We start from the raw sequence: 16,646 nt of genomic DNA, 5'->3' as shown, positions 1-16,646 counted from the left end.
GATTTATTAATAATTAATTATTAACCTCTGACTGTTAAAAAAAGGTGTATATGTAATTTAGTAGGCGTACAAAGAAGTCATGTGGTGTCCACATCAGATTTTTTTTCTACTTAAATAAAAACATTCTGTAACATCAGATGACATGCTATTTTATCCTAATAATTAATTACTTATTAGCCTTAATTTTGTGGTATTTGTTTACCTTTGTTTTATATTCATTTACACTTTCAAATTGGATACTACTACATTCTTAAGCCACTTATCAATAGATAATAACCGAGTTAAAATTATGTCGTACGGTTTGTTACGTTTGTAGAATGTCATCAAGGATGAAAAAGATATACCTTTCTTTGAATCATGTGATTCGGTAATATTGCACTATTTATATATAATATAAATGAATTTAAGTTGAACATTTAATAACAGATTTTGAAATATCAATTTGTATAAAATAATAAACTTAATCTTTAATATCAGGAAGAAACCTTGTTGTTAATATTAAAGAGAAGTTAAAAGTAAAATAAACATAAATCTTTGTTACGTTAAAAATTAAAAGATTAAAAGAAATTATAAAATTTCCAAGGTGTAATAAAATTGTTTAAGAAAATTATAAAAAGTTTTTGTTTTTAAAAATAAAAGAGGTCAAGTTGTAAAGTGTTTGGTAAAATAGTACAAAGATGATCTCATGTCGGATATTACTTATAAATAATGTGTAATGTCAGGAAGAATGAAGTCGCGGTGAAGGAGTAAAGGGTAGGATTAGACGGGTAGAAGGGAAGATGTTGTACGACTAAAGTCCAAGCACGATCTTGCCTTGTCCAACACAGCGCAACGGTCCCCCGAGCGCTGCATTATTTAGTCTGCCACCCTCGTACTACTAGCACCTTGTACTGTATTCCTTCGAACAAGCTACCCCCTTCCTCTTTTTGGCTACGTTTATATACAACCACTTCTGACTAAGAGGTTATGACCTCAAAACTTAACCAAGATGCATATACAAACACACAATTTAAAATGACTTTTAAACTGTCATGAATTTTTGTCATGTTAATTTATTTAAACAACGTTTAAATTATTTCTACTACGCTAACATTTTAATTAAAATTATATTTACAACCCGTGTTTTGGATTTTTATTAGTTTAACACTATAAAAATCAAACTTTATTTGAAAATTATGTAACTTATTATAATTTTTAATTATAAATATAAATTTTAAATAAAAGCTTTAATAAAATTTTTCAGTATCTATTTGTTAACCCACCGGGTCGGTCTAGTGGTGAACACGTCTTCTTAAACCAACTGTTTTGGAATTCGAGAGTTCCAGCGTTCAAGTCGTAGTAAAGTCAGTTATTTTTACACGGATTTGAGTAATAGATGGTGGATACCAGTGTTCTTTGGTGGTTGGGTTTCAATTAACTACACATCTCAGGAATGGTCGAACTGAGACTGTACAAGACTACACTTCATTCACACTCACTCATACATATTATCTTTATTCATCCTCTGAAGTATTATCTGAACGGTAATTACCGGAGGATAAGCAGGAAAAAGATTTCATAAATCTGGGAAAATTTAGTATTTTTTTTATCAGACTGCGAATCAGGAAATGATTTAAAAATGATATTGTTTTTTTTTTTTTTTTTAATACATATAAAACAAAAGATTTTTTTATCTATTTTAGATATTATACAACAACCAAACTCATCCTTTGCATGGAAAATTTTAACTTTAATTTTCACTTGGATTGGAATTATTTAACTGAATCATAAAATATTTAGCTGTATCAGTATAAGACGTTATGATAATCAAATAAAAACTTTACTTCACAACGAGACAAATAAAAATAAATTTTTTAAAATATTCTACATGCACCAATCAATTCTTTATACCGTACATTATTTCAGTTAAAAATTTATTATAAAAACCTCAATGAAAGTTTTTTTTTATACGGTTTAGCCCCTTTCGAAGCAATTCTAGTAAAAAATTGGAAGATAATTTTTTGGAAATAATTTCTACTTTTCCCAGTACTCTCAATCTTTTAGACCTCTGTAATCTCTGTTCGTATTGTAATATCTTTGTTTCGGAGTTTAGATTTTTAATTTTATTTTCTTTCTTTTAAAGATAATTTTTTCTTTCCTGATCAAAATCTGATCTTTTGTAATTTTAAGTCCTTTAAGATCTTCTTCTATTTCTTTTAGCAAACTGTTTTTAACTTTATTCTTCTGTTGGTAGGTTAGTATCTTCTTTCTTCTGGGAGCATTGCTAGATGACTATAGAAGGCTATTCTTCTTTTCTTCGTGATGTTCAGTAAGGGTTCGTTCTTTTGATATAGTTTTTCATAAGGGAGAAGTCGATATTTTCCATCTGCTGTATGTTTTTATTAATATTTGTTCTAAGAATTTTTCTTTTCATTTTCTAAAATTCTTCTGTTCTGTTTTTGATTTTAAGAACGAATAATGTTTCACAAGAATAGGTTACTTCTGGTCGTGTTACTAATTTTTGCCTTTCTTGAAAGACAAAAATAAAAGTTCAACAATGATATTTTTTTTAATAAAACTTCAGTTGATTTAATTTTGCAATTTCAGTGGATGAAAGTTTAAGACTGTAAACGATAAATATTAATATCGCTAAATTGTAAAATAAAACGAAGTATTAGAAATTTCAGTAGTTTAAAACACTGTAAATTACTCATTTTTGGTTCAAACATGAAAACAGAAAAAATATACGTTCACAGAATCTCGTAAAAAAATTTTCAGTATATGTAAAAAAATATACTTATTTGATTTCAGTTGTTTTAGAGAAAATTACGAAGTGATTGTATAAGAATAGAATTTGACAAGTTGAACTTGACAAGAAGTTTTGTTGAATACACTCAGTATAAAAGAGTATGAAAGGTGAAATTAGAAACGAAGAAGGACGGGTAAGAGCTGAAAAAGAGGTGGCGGAAAAGATACTGAAACTGTGTAGGTACAAGAAACATTCATAGAGAAGAGACAGCTCTTTTACTCGTTCCACTCTTTTATTTTCTCTCTATTTACACTACTTTTCTCTCTCTTTCTCATACGTATACTCTTTCACTCTATATCTTTCTCGCTTCCTTCTTTCCTCTCATCTGTCACATCTGCTACGGAAGAATTATCCGAGTTCCACTTTCCTGCTCCCATTGTTTCTATACTAATTTGATTACGCATTTTCAGCACTATAGAGAACTCAGAGAAGCATTTATTTTGTCCTTTTAGAATCTCGTACCGGGATAATTGAGTTGAGGAACTGCTTCATGAAATATATATTATCTATCAGAAATTACCGGCTTCCTCATTTGTTATCGACAGAGCTTTCAATAATATATGTTATTTTAAAAAATAAAACTCGTTTTATTTCTTCAACGTTAAGCTAACGGGAAATATAATTTTTTAATAAATTTATTATTTTCAACGCAAAAAATTAACGCTTACTTTATTTCTTTCGTTACCTTCTTAGCAATATAGATAAAATTATTTTATCTTTTTATTGAAAAAGAAAAAATCATTTCATCGTAAGGAATTAGTTAGTTACATTTTAATAGCATCTTGTTTGATCATAATTGATTGCGTATTTAACCATGTCCTTGTCCATTATGTCCTTGAAACAACCGGGTAGAAACAGGTTACGTGTCATAATATTTATTATAATATACCCTGTCTTAATCATGGACCTTCAACAACCAGAATCTTATTTAACATTTTATCTTAATACAAGATATACCTATATAAAAAAAAAATGCTGAATACTTAACAATTATAATTAAAAAATCACGACAATAAATGAATTCAAATCACTCATTCGACTAATGGGTTAAAATTATTTATTTATTGTAATTTGTTTACATAAATGCTTTTAGTTCAAAATATACATAATATTGCTTACAAATTTTGTTCAGAATTGATAATATTTTTATGTTTACTGATCATTCACTTACTACACCGACAATAATTTTATTTTATGATCACGAATCTTCTTTGATCTTGATATTTATTATTGTTAAAATGAGTGCAAAATAAAAATAGCAAATTGATATAACTAAAAAAAAAGGAAATATAGCCTTAATAAAGTATGAGTATCATTTTTTTCAGTTATTATTTTAAATATTACTTTTCAACAGTTAAACAAAGTAGATTAAATTTAGTAGAGACTCCTACGTCGAAATGATCTTTATTTGAGTTTGAAATTACCACACCGCTCAGTCTTTAAAGGAGTAGGGACAACGCAAATATTAAAAAGACGCCATTTTTTTAGGTCTTTGTAGCCCAAAGGTTTTTACGTAACACGTTTTTTTTTCTCAATAGCTTTAAATGATATGAAATAACTGTACCATTTAAATTCAAAGTGTTTGAATTTTCCTCTCCATGGGGATTCCTGTGGCTGAGTTGTAATTATCTGTATAAAATTTCTGATATGGACATCATATGACTTCCTAATACGACTATTAAGTTATAAATACACGTTTTTTTAAAAATGAAAACATAAAATTTTATTTCATTAATAACTTCAGATATTTTATTATTTTTTTAAAATTATTATTTAATTTTAATAATAATAATTCAAATTTTACAATTGAATTACTGGTGAAATCAAAATTAAAATTGAATACAGAATAAAGAAAGATAACAGGAAGAAATATATCTAAAAATAATCGACAAGAAGATGAATATAAAGAAGAAGAAAATGTTAAGAACAAGGGAAGAATAAAAACATTAAGAGACAATGATAAATATAAAGAGGAAGAAAATGTTAAAACCAAGGAAAGAATAAAAAGATTAAGAGAGGATGATGAATGTAGAGAAAGAAAACTAGAGAACGTGTGCACAAATTAAGATCAGAATAGTTATATCAAACCAAAGAACGATTAAATAATTGGCAACAAAAAACAAACAAACGAAATAATGATCAATTCCGACTTAGGGAGAATACTGTCTGACAATATCAGAGGAGTAATAAACTAAAAGATAAGAATTTTTTGTAATTTATCAAAGATCGGGCATGTATGTCTCAGTGTGTATGTTTTTCTTGTGAGGTCTATTTTTCAGTCATTGAAGTTAACTTTAATTTAGATAAAATTAAATAGAAATTACAGAATAATTAAATAAAATTAAACAGAAATTAAATTAGAAAATCCAAAAATAATACGATTCTAAATTAAAACATTCAACTAATATTAAATAAAAAGATGTTTCACCAACTCTGTTATATATACACATATGTAATAAACCCTATTGCATTACACATACACATTTTTAAAAGTACATAAAATTTTATTACTAATAATTTCTGATTTTTTTCGTATTTTTTTATTGTTATTGAATAATTTATTGTAAAAATGTTTTTACAATAACGGGTTAATAATTATTAATAAATCAATATATTTATTTTTAAAAAAAAATTAAGAAAATAAATTAAAAAACTTAAAAAAATAAAAAAGGAAATGATGTCTGATTCGAACCGACGATAGGATTTATAAGATCCCCTTATAGATCTAAATATTTCATTAATTAAAGATTTATTTTGCTATAACTGTGGAACCAATTAAAATAAGTACCAATTATCATATATCGTTGAAAAGCTCCCAATGAAGGTTTATTACTGGAGTTAAGCAAAAGTCCAAAAAATAAATTTTTGGGAGCGTTTTTGGACACTTTTTTCAAACTTTTACGTCGATTGCTATCTAAAAGGGATGGTGCACAACTAGATGTTACAACAGTTCTAAATCGAAAATTTCAACATACTACGGCTAATCGTTTTTGAGTTATGCGAGATATATATACTTACGTAAGTACATATGTCACGCCGAAACTAGTCAAAATGGATTCAGAAATGGTCAAAATGAATTTTTCCATTGAAACCTGAAAACCTAAACTTTTTGCGATCACAATATCTTTCCTTACTTCGTAAAAGGAAGTAGAAAAAGAAGATTATTAGAAGATAGTTAGGTATTGAAAACCTTCTTTGCATACTGATTTAGTAATGTTTTACAACGGTATTTACGACAATAAATATTACATGTGGGTCTTTAATTTTACATTTTTCGTTTATCTATATGTGTTTATTTGCTCATGAGAATTTTCTATTTGTTAATAAACATCGCGTGCAAACTGAATGTGTTGGACACATGTGGTCCATAGATTGGTCAAGTTCTAGAACCCAGTGATGATAGTGCTTATGATACATTGAGTGTTTACTGGATCTTAGCTGTTAATGTATGTTTATGAACATGGATATTTACTGTTATTATCATCATTTACCGTTTATTCCTTGGGGGGATCATCATTGGATGACCCACTCTTATACGATATTTTATCGTATTATTTATTTGTGTTTTCCATAGGAAAAACCTATTGTAAATTTTGTTCGACAGGAAAAAATTAAGTTTATTAATAAGAGATACTACGTAACTATAGTAATGAAGTCATACCCAGTAAAATAATATGTTAGTACATTTATTACTTATTAAAAAAATACACAATTTGTGAAGAAAAGATTTTTTTAATAATCATGAATTTTTTTTGGAAAATGTATTCACATAGAAATAAATTTGCAGTAGAATTTATAACTTTGATGAAACTGGATCTGTAAAGATGTACGAATGTTTGAGCTTTATTTTTCAGATGAAAATACTGGAGAACCAAGAAAGTCATGCGGTTTGCAGTAATGACTTACCGACAAGATGACCGGGTGGCAATATTTGTAGAAATATTTGGCTTTATATATGTATATAATTCATTTAACACGGAAATACAAGATAGCAGAAGACCATGAAAGTGTCGTAAATTTATTAGTAGATGCTTTAAAACAAAGTTGTTGATAAGGGTTTTCTAAAAAAATATTTTACCCAACAAAATCCCTTTAAAGTTAAGTAAGTTTATAATTGTCCGTATGAAGCAAAGACAATAAAAGAAAGATCCATTAAAATGTGTTAATAAAAATGTTACTGTTTGGTGCATTTTTATTTTTTACGGCATAAAGATGCTGCCAACCTAAAAATATGGTTTTTTTTAAGTGAAATGACCAAGCGTTCACCAGAAATATCAAAGATGTATTTTTTTGAGATGAGATTTATTATATCTTGTTCCAAAAGTGATTGACATGAATTTACGCAGAATGCATGTTCAAACGTTGGACCGCAATATCCAAAATATCGTATGTAACGATGACTATTGCAATAAATCTGATGTGGACACCACATGACTTTCTTGTACGCCTATTAAATACATATGCACATTTTTTTTTATTGAAAAGTATATAAAATGTTATTTCATTAATAACTTTTGATATTTTTTTTTTTATTGTTATTACTGAATTATTATTTGTCGTAAAAATGTTTTTACAGTTGGAGATCAATAATTATTTATAAATCAACATATTTAAATTCAAATAAAACAAATGGAGATGAAGTCTGATTCGAATTGATGTGGCTTCCCCTTGCAAGATCCAAATATTTCCTTAATTAAAAATTTTATTTGGCTATAACTATGGAACCGATGAAAATAAGTACCACGTATGATATATTATTAAAAAGCTCTCAATCAGGGCTTATTACTGCCTTTGAGATAAAGTGCAATTTTTTATTTTTTATTTTGGGCTTTCTTGGACATTTTTGGTTGAGTCGATTGCAATCAAAACTAGAGGTGCACAACTACATATTACAACAGTTTTAATTACAAAATTTCAACCTTCTACGGCTAATTGTTCTTGAATTATGCGATATATATACAGGACGTACGTAAAGACGTCACACCGAAACTAGTCAAACTAGATTGAGGGTTGTTCAAAATGGATATTTCCTTTAATTCTGAAAACCGAAATTTTTCGCGATTTTTTCCTTGTACTTGTACAAGGAAGTAAAAAAAAGAACGTTTTAAGACAAACTCTTTTCAAGAAACGATAATGTAAATTTATTTTTAAATTCGTCCATATTGAAACTGCTTAGATATTTTCTTTGGCTTTACGAGAAGAAGTAAACTAACCGTTAATATACGAACTCATGAGCTCAAAGACCTTATTTAAAAGGTCTAACTAGAATAATGCTTAGTTTTCCTTAAAAATTTCAATATGTGGCTACCTATTTAAAGAACAATAAAAGCATTTTTATATACCCGCGTTGGTCATATTTTTCTATATTACTTTTCAAACATATTTGTAATCAGTTATTTGCTGAAATACAATTAGTTCGAAGTTTTTGAAATTTAAGTGTTAAAAACTTCTGATGTGTACACCATATGACTTCCTTATATACCTATTAAATTACATATACACATTTTTTTTTTATATATTGAAAAGTACATAAAATTTTATTTCATAAATAATGCTGATATATTTTCATATTTTTTTTTATTGTTATTATTGAATTATCCATTGTAACATTTTTTTTAATCAGACGTGATTAATTATTAATAGATCAATATATTTAAATTAAAAAAAAAGCTTTTTTTTTAAAGAAAAGAAGATGAAGTCTGATTCGAACCGATGTGCCCTTGTAAGATCCAAATAAACAAAAAAAAAAAAAATTCAACAAAATTTCAACATCCTACGGCTAATTGTTTTTGAGTTATGCGAGATACATACGTACATACATATGTACGTACAGACGTCACGCCAAAACTAGTCAAAATGGATACAGGGATTGTCAGAATGGATATTTCCGTTGAAATTTGAAAACCGAAATTTTTTGCGATCACAATACTTCCTTTATTTCGTACAAGGAAGTAAATACAACAACCTGTTGTTGTTTTTTACTTCCGATGAGAAGGGTTCTCTTATTTAAGAACCCTTCTTAAATAATGAAAGATTTATTCTGATCGTCATTTTAATTAGTTGTGTAATAAACATCATTATTCTTAGAAAAAATTAATTTAACCGTTTATCTTGAATTTTAGATTAATAACGTGTAATACAGCTGTAACAAGATTTAGAAAAAAATAGTGTAAACCAACAAATTAATTTCACCATCTCCACAGCAAAAAAAGAAAGCTTGTAACTCGATATAAATTCTACTGTAGAAACTCAGTTAATATAATGTTTTTCATTTTTTAGCATAGACAAGTGTGTAATTGACAATTCTGACAAAGAACAAAATGTATATTCCATTATTTAAGGAAAAAACGTTAGAATATTGCTAATTATAATAAACAATCTTTTAAACGATTTCTAACTAAAAATGTTATATTTTTCCGTTTAAGATTACCACACCCAATGAAAAAGTAGTTGGGGGGGGCCAAATCAAAAATTTTAAATAGAAATGGTAGAATTGTGACACACCTCATTCAAAGCCATCAAAATCCAAAACTTTACAAATAAAAACATCGGAATACAACTGTATTTCTACCATTAACATTTATCACAGCTAGTTTCTACAAGACTTAAAACGAATAAATAAATATTTTATTCTGATCACGTCATTAATATAGATCACATCATTCTAAAGTGAATTATTTATTTATTTACATTGTAACAACAAGATCTTCCAGTTACTAGATGATAAACTAATTTTGTTGAAAAATGACCGGGAATCGAACCCCGGATGAAAGGCCTAGACGCTACCACTCAGCCACGCAGATTGGCGAAGTATCGATTCTGTCAATATATAAAGATGAATATTAAGAAAAAAAAAATTATGAATAAAGTTCATATTAATATATGTAAATATAAACATACAAAATAATGTGTAAGGTAAATAAATACATTACATATAAAAAATTAATATAAAATAATTGAAAATTCACAAGCGCTATTGAAAATTATTTGAGCACATATTTATGGAAGCTTACACGTTGGATGGGGGTGCTTAAAAGCTTCTTTTCTTTCTGTTTAATAGGTATTATTTAATAATTCATCAAAGAATAATGTTGTTTCTGTAAAAGAAAATCTTTAAATTATATTTTAAATAAATTGGTGGGAAGATTTTGCAAGTAATTTATTAAAAATGGCAACAGAAGAATAATAATTCCCGTATTCATAAGACGAAGTATTGGATGAAGTATATCTAATATACAAATAAAAGTGATCTCATATCGACAAATCGTTTTTTAGGTTCATGAATTTGCTAAATTTATTTTCATTTTTTGTTTCACCGTTGAGCAGTTATTTTGGAGAAACTGGAAATTTTACAAATATAGAGTTTTAATCACTACTTTACGTTTGAAGGTAGTTGTGAAAAAAATATTTAATTTCCGACATTTTGGTGGTACTTGTAGTTCGATGTTATATTTAAATCAAAATTTTCGGTTTTTAATGAATGCCCTTTAAAATGATGTGCCACAATTTTATAATTTTTTAAATTTTTTTTAAATTGCTCCTTCTGGTAACATCCTGATGTTATGAAGAGACCATGGCACCAAGAAAAATTAGATCGCTTTGAAATACATCCATTTTTTCAATTTAAATTTTCTATATTTAAAAATCCAAGACTTATTTAAAGGTTTCTATACTTCACTTTTTATAGTGATTCACGAAGATGTAACAAATTTTGTGGTCATGTTCAGTTAGAGGAAAATAAAAAAGAAAACTCAGTTAAACGTAGATTCGGAAACGCTTCGTTAGTGAAAATCGGCTGGCAAAAGATTTCGCTGTGATTTCTATGCCTTCAGTAAAATTAACATCGACTATTATTACTGAGATCCAAATTAAGGAGTAAATTTAGCGGTTTTATATGAAATTTGACCTAAAAATTGGGGAAAAATTAGTCTCAGCTTGCATTTTTAGTAGTTGTTTAGAAATTCATGATAAAACACAAAACATTGGTGTTGATAAACACGCTATTCTGTGTTCATCTTAAAATAACTTTGTTAAATGGGTAAATTTATAAAATTGTTAAATAAAGGTTGTAAAGAATTTAATTATAATTAAAACGGCATAAATAAAGTCCAAAGAAACTACATACAAGAGTAGCAAGTTAAAGTTTATTACAAACAAAACGTATCAAAATGTGACAGATTTTAATTGGCTGTTAAACGAAACAAAATTTTCAATATTACAAAGCAAAATAATTAAATATATAACAAAAGTAAACAATAAAAATTAAAAAAAAGAATAAAATAAAATAAAATACCATATCAATAAAATTATCTATTTTATCTTAATTTGTTTGAAATAATTTATTTCATAAGTTGGAAGTTGATACCGCACAATGAAGTTTTTTGTATTGCATTTAAATAACAATACACATTACAATAACTGAATGGAATAACGGATATATTCATTATCTAACAATCCCTTTAAAATTTTCAGTGAAGAATATGCAGATATCATTTTTTTTAAGGTTCTGCAATGCAAATTAGCGAGTTACACAGCGATATTTCTATTCGGAAATCTTTGATGATAGGATTCCAAAAGTCCTTGCAGCAGTATTTCAGTGGTTAAGTACCTATGGGCGATTTTTTATTAAAATACATTTAGCAACATTTTAGAAACTTGAAAGAATAAATTATAAGAAAGAAAACGAACAAAAATTACATTCACATGAATTTAAGTTCAACTCACAAAAAAATAATCAAATTTATAAATAAATAACATGTTAATTTTATTATTCCCTATAACTTCAAATGAGTAACAACTTATTCCCAGATATTTTACGAATAAATGTTTAAAAGAAAGAGAAAAAATGAGATTTATATAAAAGGATCATTGAAGGCTACTTTGGTATCATAATCAATAAAAAACTGGTTCATAAAATATAGAAACAAATTATGAGTAATAATTTCCCCTGATTTAATGCCAAAGAAAGTAATCACGTAGGCTAAAATTAATTATATATTTACATATAAAACTATTCAACCTAATTATTCTTTAACCCATTAATAATAATAAGTATGAAACAAAATTAGATAAGTCACTGAAATACGGAAGAAGGAATTGTTATAATGCATATTTACCCATGTGGCATTTATAATCAAATTATTTACAACAAATTAAACTACTCAATTTACCAATTTTTAATGATCAGATATAAGGATTTATTCAATGATAAATATTACGCCTTCTAATCAATGTTAAATCAATGAAAATATTTTTTTTTTAATTATATAATATTAACTGTTTTATTAGATACGATTGTTTATAATTTTCCATCTATGATGGTCAAACCGTTTAGTCGGATGAGACAACCCTGACCATGATATAATATATGAACATGTGATTAGTTCCGCTTGTTTTTAAATATTTTTATACCTTCCCTACATACTTTATTTATTTGTTTAGGTATAGTCTAGATCAAGGAAAAAATAACAAAAAATAAATGTATTAATTATATTTTGTGAAAATCCCAAAATAAATTTTATATGTGAATTATTGAATAAAACTCAAACAATTTTTAAGACATGTTTTTTTTTTTTTTTTAATTTAAAAGAAAAGCGTGGATCGCGTTGTACTTGAGACAGCGTCCCTCGCTTTCCCTTTTAATCATGTGTAAAATAAACCAACAAAATTAGAATGAAATTGTAAACCATACGGGAAGAGTCTCGCAGATATCATTTCTTTCTTCGGCTCAAAAATTTAACAAAGTAATTATTACTAATTTCAAAAAAGGTTAATAGACTACATTTCTATTATCAAAATATGTTATTAATTTAGAATTTTGTTTAAAAAAAATTCATGTTAAATATATGTAACAGACAAGAGATATACAATAATAGATAATAAAAAATGTTTAAGCTTTCCATATAATAAACAAAAAATAGAAAAATTTGTTACAAAACTCTTATCGGCTCAATTTTGTTTATTAAACAACGAATAAACGCTAATACATGATAAATATGACATAAAATTTATAATTGTCAAATTTAACCAAAATTGTGGTAATGACCTTATACTACCCCTGCTAATTATATAAATTTGTTTAATAAATCTTAGTGATTAACAAAATTATTATAGATTTATTATCAAAATTTATTTGCCGTTTTAGAACAAACAATTATTACATTTTTTGAATTTCTCGGCCAATTTTTTCTATTGATGGTCATGTCATTCATTTCAATAAAATATAAATTTCATAAAAATAATTTTTATTTTTAATAAAACTAGTATAATGACCGTCACGAACTGAAGATCCGTGATGTAATATGCACCTCGAATTTTATCATATCCGTGGACACACTTTTTATATTATAATTAAATGAATTTCTCTTATTTCTCCTTCAATAGTTCTAATTGTAGAATAAAGGTTCTTTTACCGACCGAATTTATTTCTGTTTTATGTAACAAATTTTTGTTGCCACATTTGTAATACGTACTATCCGACTTGTTCGTGGTTTTATGCTTTATTAGCAGCTATAATCTCTTGTAACTAATACATTCATTTTCTTTTAATGAAATGATGAGAAGTAAAAAAAATTTTTCATCTTCAGTATCTTCATATACATAACAGTATTTACTATTAAAACAAGCTGTAGTATATTTTCTTTTAAACTTTATTATTTCAAGTACAATCATTATCAATCAAGTTTTTGTACGCTACCTTGTACTATCAATTACTTAGGAGGACCCACCGCGTTATTGGGGACATTAGGGCGTAGTGCCGGAGGACCCATGGCACGCTCTGAGTTTTGAGTTAACGCAATTCCTGGCGGGTCATGGGAAATTCAGGTCTTATTTGTATAGATTCAGTCTTAATCAATCTGAAAATTGTCCGGAGTGTGAGGTCGAAGAGACCCCCCAACATGTTTTCCTTTTTGTGTCCACGATTCGCCATAGAACGTAGAGAGATGCTCGGCAACCTGAGACGTGAACACATATGTTTCGCCCTGAAGATACCCTACGAGTCCTATTATTAGGTGAGGCATAGCGGAAGACTGAGGAAAGATTCGTGAGGACGGTCATGAAGAAACTGCAATTATACAACGAGTCCCTCAGAGGAGAATGGTGCCGGTTGGCGAGGGGGCGGACAGGTTCACGGCTGAGTGTCTAGGGGGTCTCCCGTACGTGTGGGGGTCGCCTGGTGCGATTAGGCCGCGGACACTCTGCTCATACGTCTGATGATGGCCACTGGTAAGTGGTGTGACTATTTGAGATTTCTGTCTTAATTGCTGTGAGGGTATCTAACGCGTGGGCGTTGTGGATGTTAGTAGAGTGTCCTGTTTTCTGCAGGTTCTTGTGTGTTGTTGTCGATGTATGTATTTGACGTGCTGTACGTGTTGCTTCCAGTAGTGTTGTTTGTGTGGTGTGTGACATTGTTGGATTGATGTAACTATGTGTGTGTGGGCGGTTCCCCCTTCTTCTAATGAAATGATTTTATAAGCAGTCCCAGGAAGGGGGAAGGCAAGAGAGTAGGTTTAGTCGGTAGTGCGCAGGTATAAATATGTCCTTAGCTATTATAACTGGCGGAACCCGTTAGCGAGTACGTCACTACTTAGGTACCCGTAAATGGGGTTCCTCCACTTCTTAAAACTAAATATAAATAAGTAAATAAATAAAAATACTATCAAATATTCCTACCTAGCGGTGCGATTCGTAAACCGACCTTTTTCAGGAAAACGTACATATTCGACTCACGCGGTCCATAAAATGGAAGAAAAATCGTTGTCTAACAAGATTTGAGGTATTTTTTGAAAATATTCTTTATTACAAATCTAATTGAACTGAAATATAATGTTTTTGTGGTAATTTTTTTAAGTTTTTTTCACATTTTCATTTCACTTTTATATTAGGTCACGTTTAGAACTGTAAACATAGTTCGTTGACTTCGCTGTGCCGTCCAGATTTCTGCTGACTCTTACCAACGAAGTTTCATGCTGAAGTGCCGGGTTCCAATCCCAGTAAGACATGGCATTTTCACACGCTACAAAATTGCCGTTTCTTCTCATCCTCTGAAGCCTAATTCCTAATGGTGGTCCCCGAAGTTGAATAAAAAAGTTATTTAAACAACAAAATCAGATAATTAGCAAATGTAAATTTTAGAAACTAAATTTACACTAGTTATTTTAAAATCCGTTTCAACAGCCAACTGGTCAACTCATACTGAGACAGAAAATCAAAATCAAAAGCAATCGGATCGATAGTTACGTTTTATCGATTCAGCTCCCTTTCTCAAGTTGTTCCCTTGTTATCTCCGACAACTTAGTACATAAATATCCTATATGTAAAATATAAAAACATATGAAATTATCAATGGAATATTATACTGCCACTAGCCTTACGTCGATGTGTAAAAATTTACTATTGCATAATGTCGGGAAATGAGTTCAATTAAGGTTGTAAGATTTGAGAACACGGTTGAATCATTGTAAATTAAAGAAAATTATTTCAAAAAAAAAGTATATATCTTCAACTACGAGTGAAAACAAAACGCAAAATTGAATTGGCTCAAATTTCCCGTTGATTCTCTTTAGCGTTTGTATATTGTTATAACCTTTAGTGGTAAAATCCATTAAAAACCGATTTGAATACCTATCAATAATCTCTTATAAAATTATTTTCAGTTGAAACAGTAGATTAGTATTGGATTGTCATATTAATCGCTAGAGTAAGGGACTATAATAACGTTACACCACATAGATATCATCAAAGCGGGATTTAATGATGAGACGAGCAATTTTATCATTTTAGGTTTTTTGTAAGCAATAAAAATTGTTATTCTTATTTTAAAGAAGTTTATTATATTTTCGAAAATTTTTAAATTTTTTATGGTTTAATAGAACTAAAAAAAAATTAAAAAATGATATACATATTTAAAATATTAAAATATTCGATATCTTTGACATTTAAAATTACGGTTTTTTTTAATTTGCCAAAAAAATTATTTATCTCATACTTCAAATAATATTTAATTACATTTTCCAAGGTTATAAATTAAAAAAATTACTTCGATAAAAATAAATAATGTCTAATCTATTACATAATATAAAAACATCTTTAGAAAAATAAAAATAAAAATTGTTTGAATTACGAAAGAAAAAGCTGACAATAATGTTATACTATTCAGGAGCTGGTTATTTATTTTTATACGATGAATAAAATACATTAAAAAGTATAATTAAAAAAAATAGGAATTTTACCTTTATCTGCTCCTCCGCCTCTAAAATCAAACCTCTAATTAAAATTAAAGAGAATTTTTTGATTTGTCTACGATTACTATGGTAAATGGAAGGAACCAAAAATTCCACTGAAAAATGTACAACCATTAAAAAGTTATAAAGATTTTTTTTTTCTTAGGAAACGGTCAATTGTGAGAAATTAAATTATTAAATGCTTAAATAAATTATAAAAAAAAACATTTTAAAAGATTCAAGAAATCCACCACCAATATTGTCCCCAAAATATTTTTTTAGGTCATTTGCACCATTACTATGCTTTTCGAGAGAGCTTTTCGTTTTTGTGGAAGGGGGAGAATTTGCGGGCAAACTATTTTTTGAAACATATTGAGATAAACACTTACGCATATACTGCGATGCCCCAATATAAAGTGGGATTATGTTTCCAAAATTTTGAGAAATTTGACCGCAAAGAACTATTTACCCCTCCTGGAGATATTGCCCTCAAACTTATACCAGGAAACATAAAAGTCTCCGTACCAACTTTCATGAAAATCGGTTTATCCAGTGAAAAGTTATTAAGGTTACGAAGATCACCCCACACTTTGTTTTTTAAGTACCTGGCTAGTGAAGTGTTGAGAAATGAAAGT

The sequence above is a fragment of the Lycorma delicatula genome, chromosome 5 (assembly GCF_047948215.1).
Source record: "Lycorma delicatula isolate Av1 chromosome 5, ASM4794821v1, whole genome shotgun sequence".
Classification (NCBI taxonomy): domain Eukaryota; kingdom Metazoa; phylum Arthropoda; class Insecta; order Hemiptera; family Fulgoridae; genus Lycorma; species Lycorma delicatula.
The sequence above is the reverse complement of the archived record's forward strand: the minus strand, read 5'-3'. Positions refer to the sequence as shown.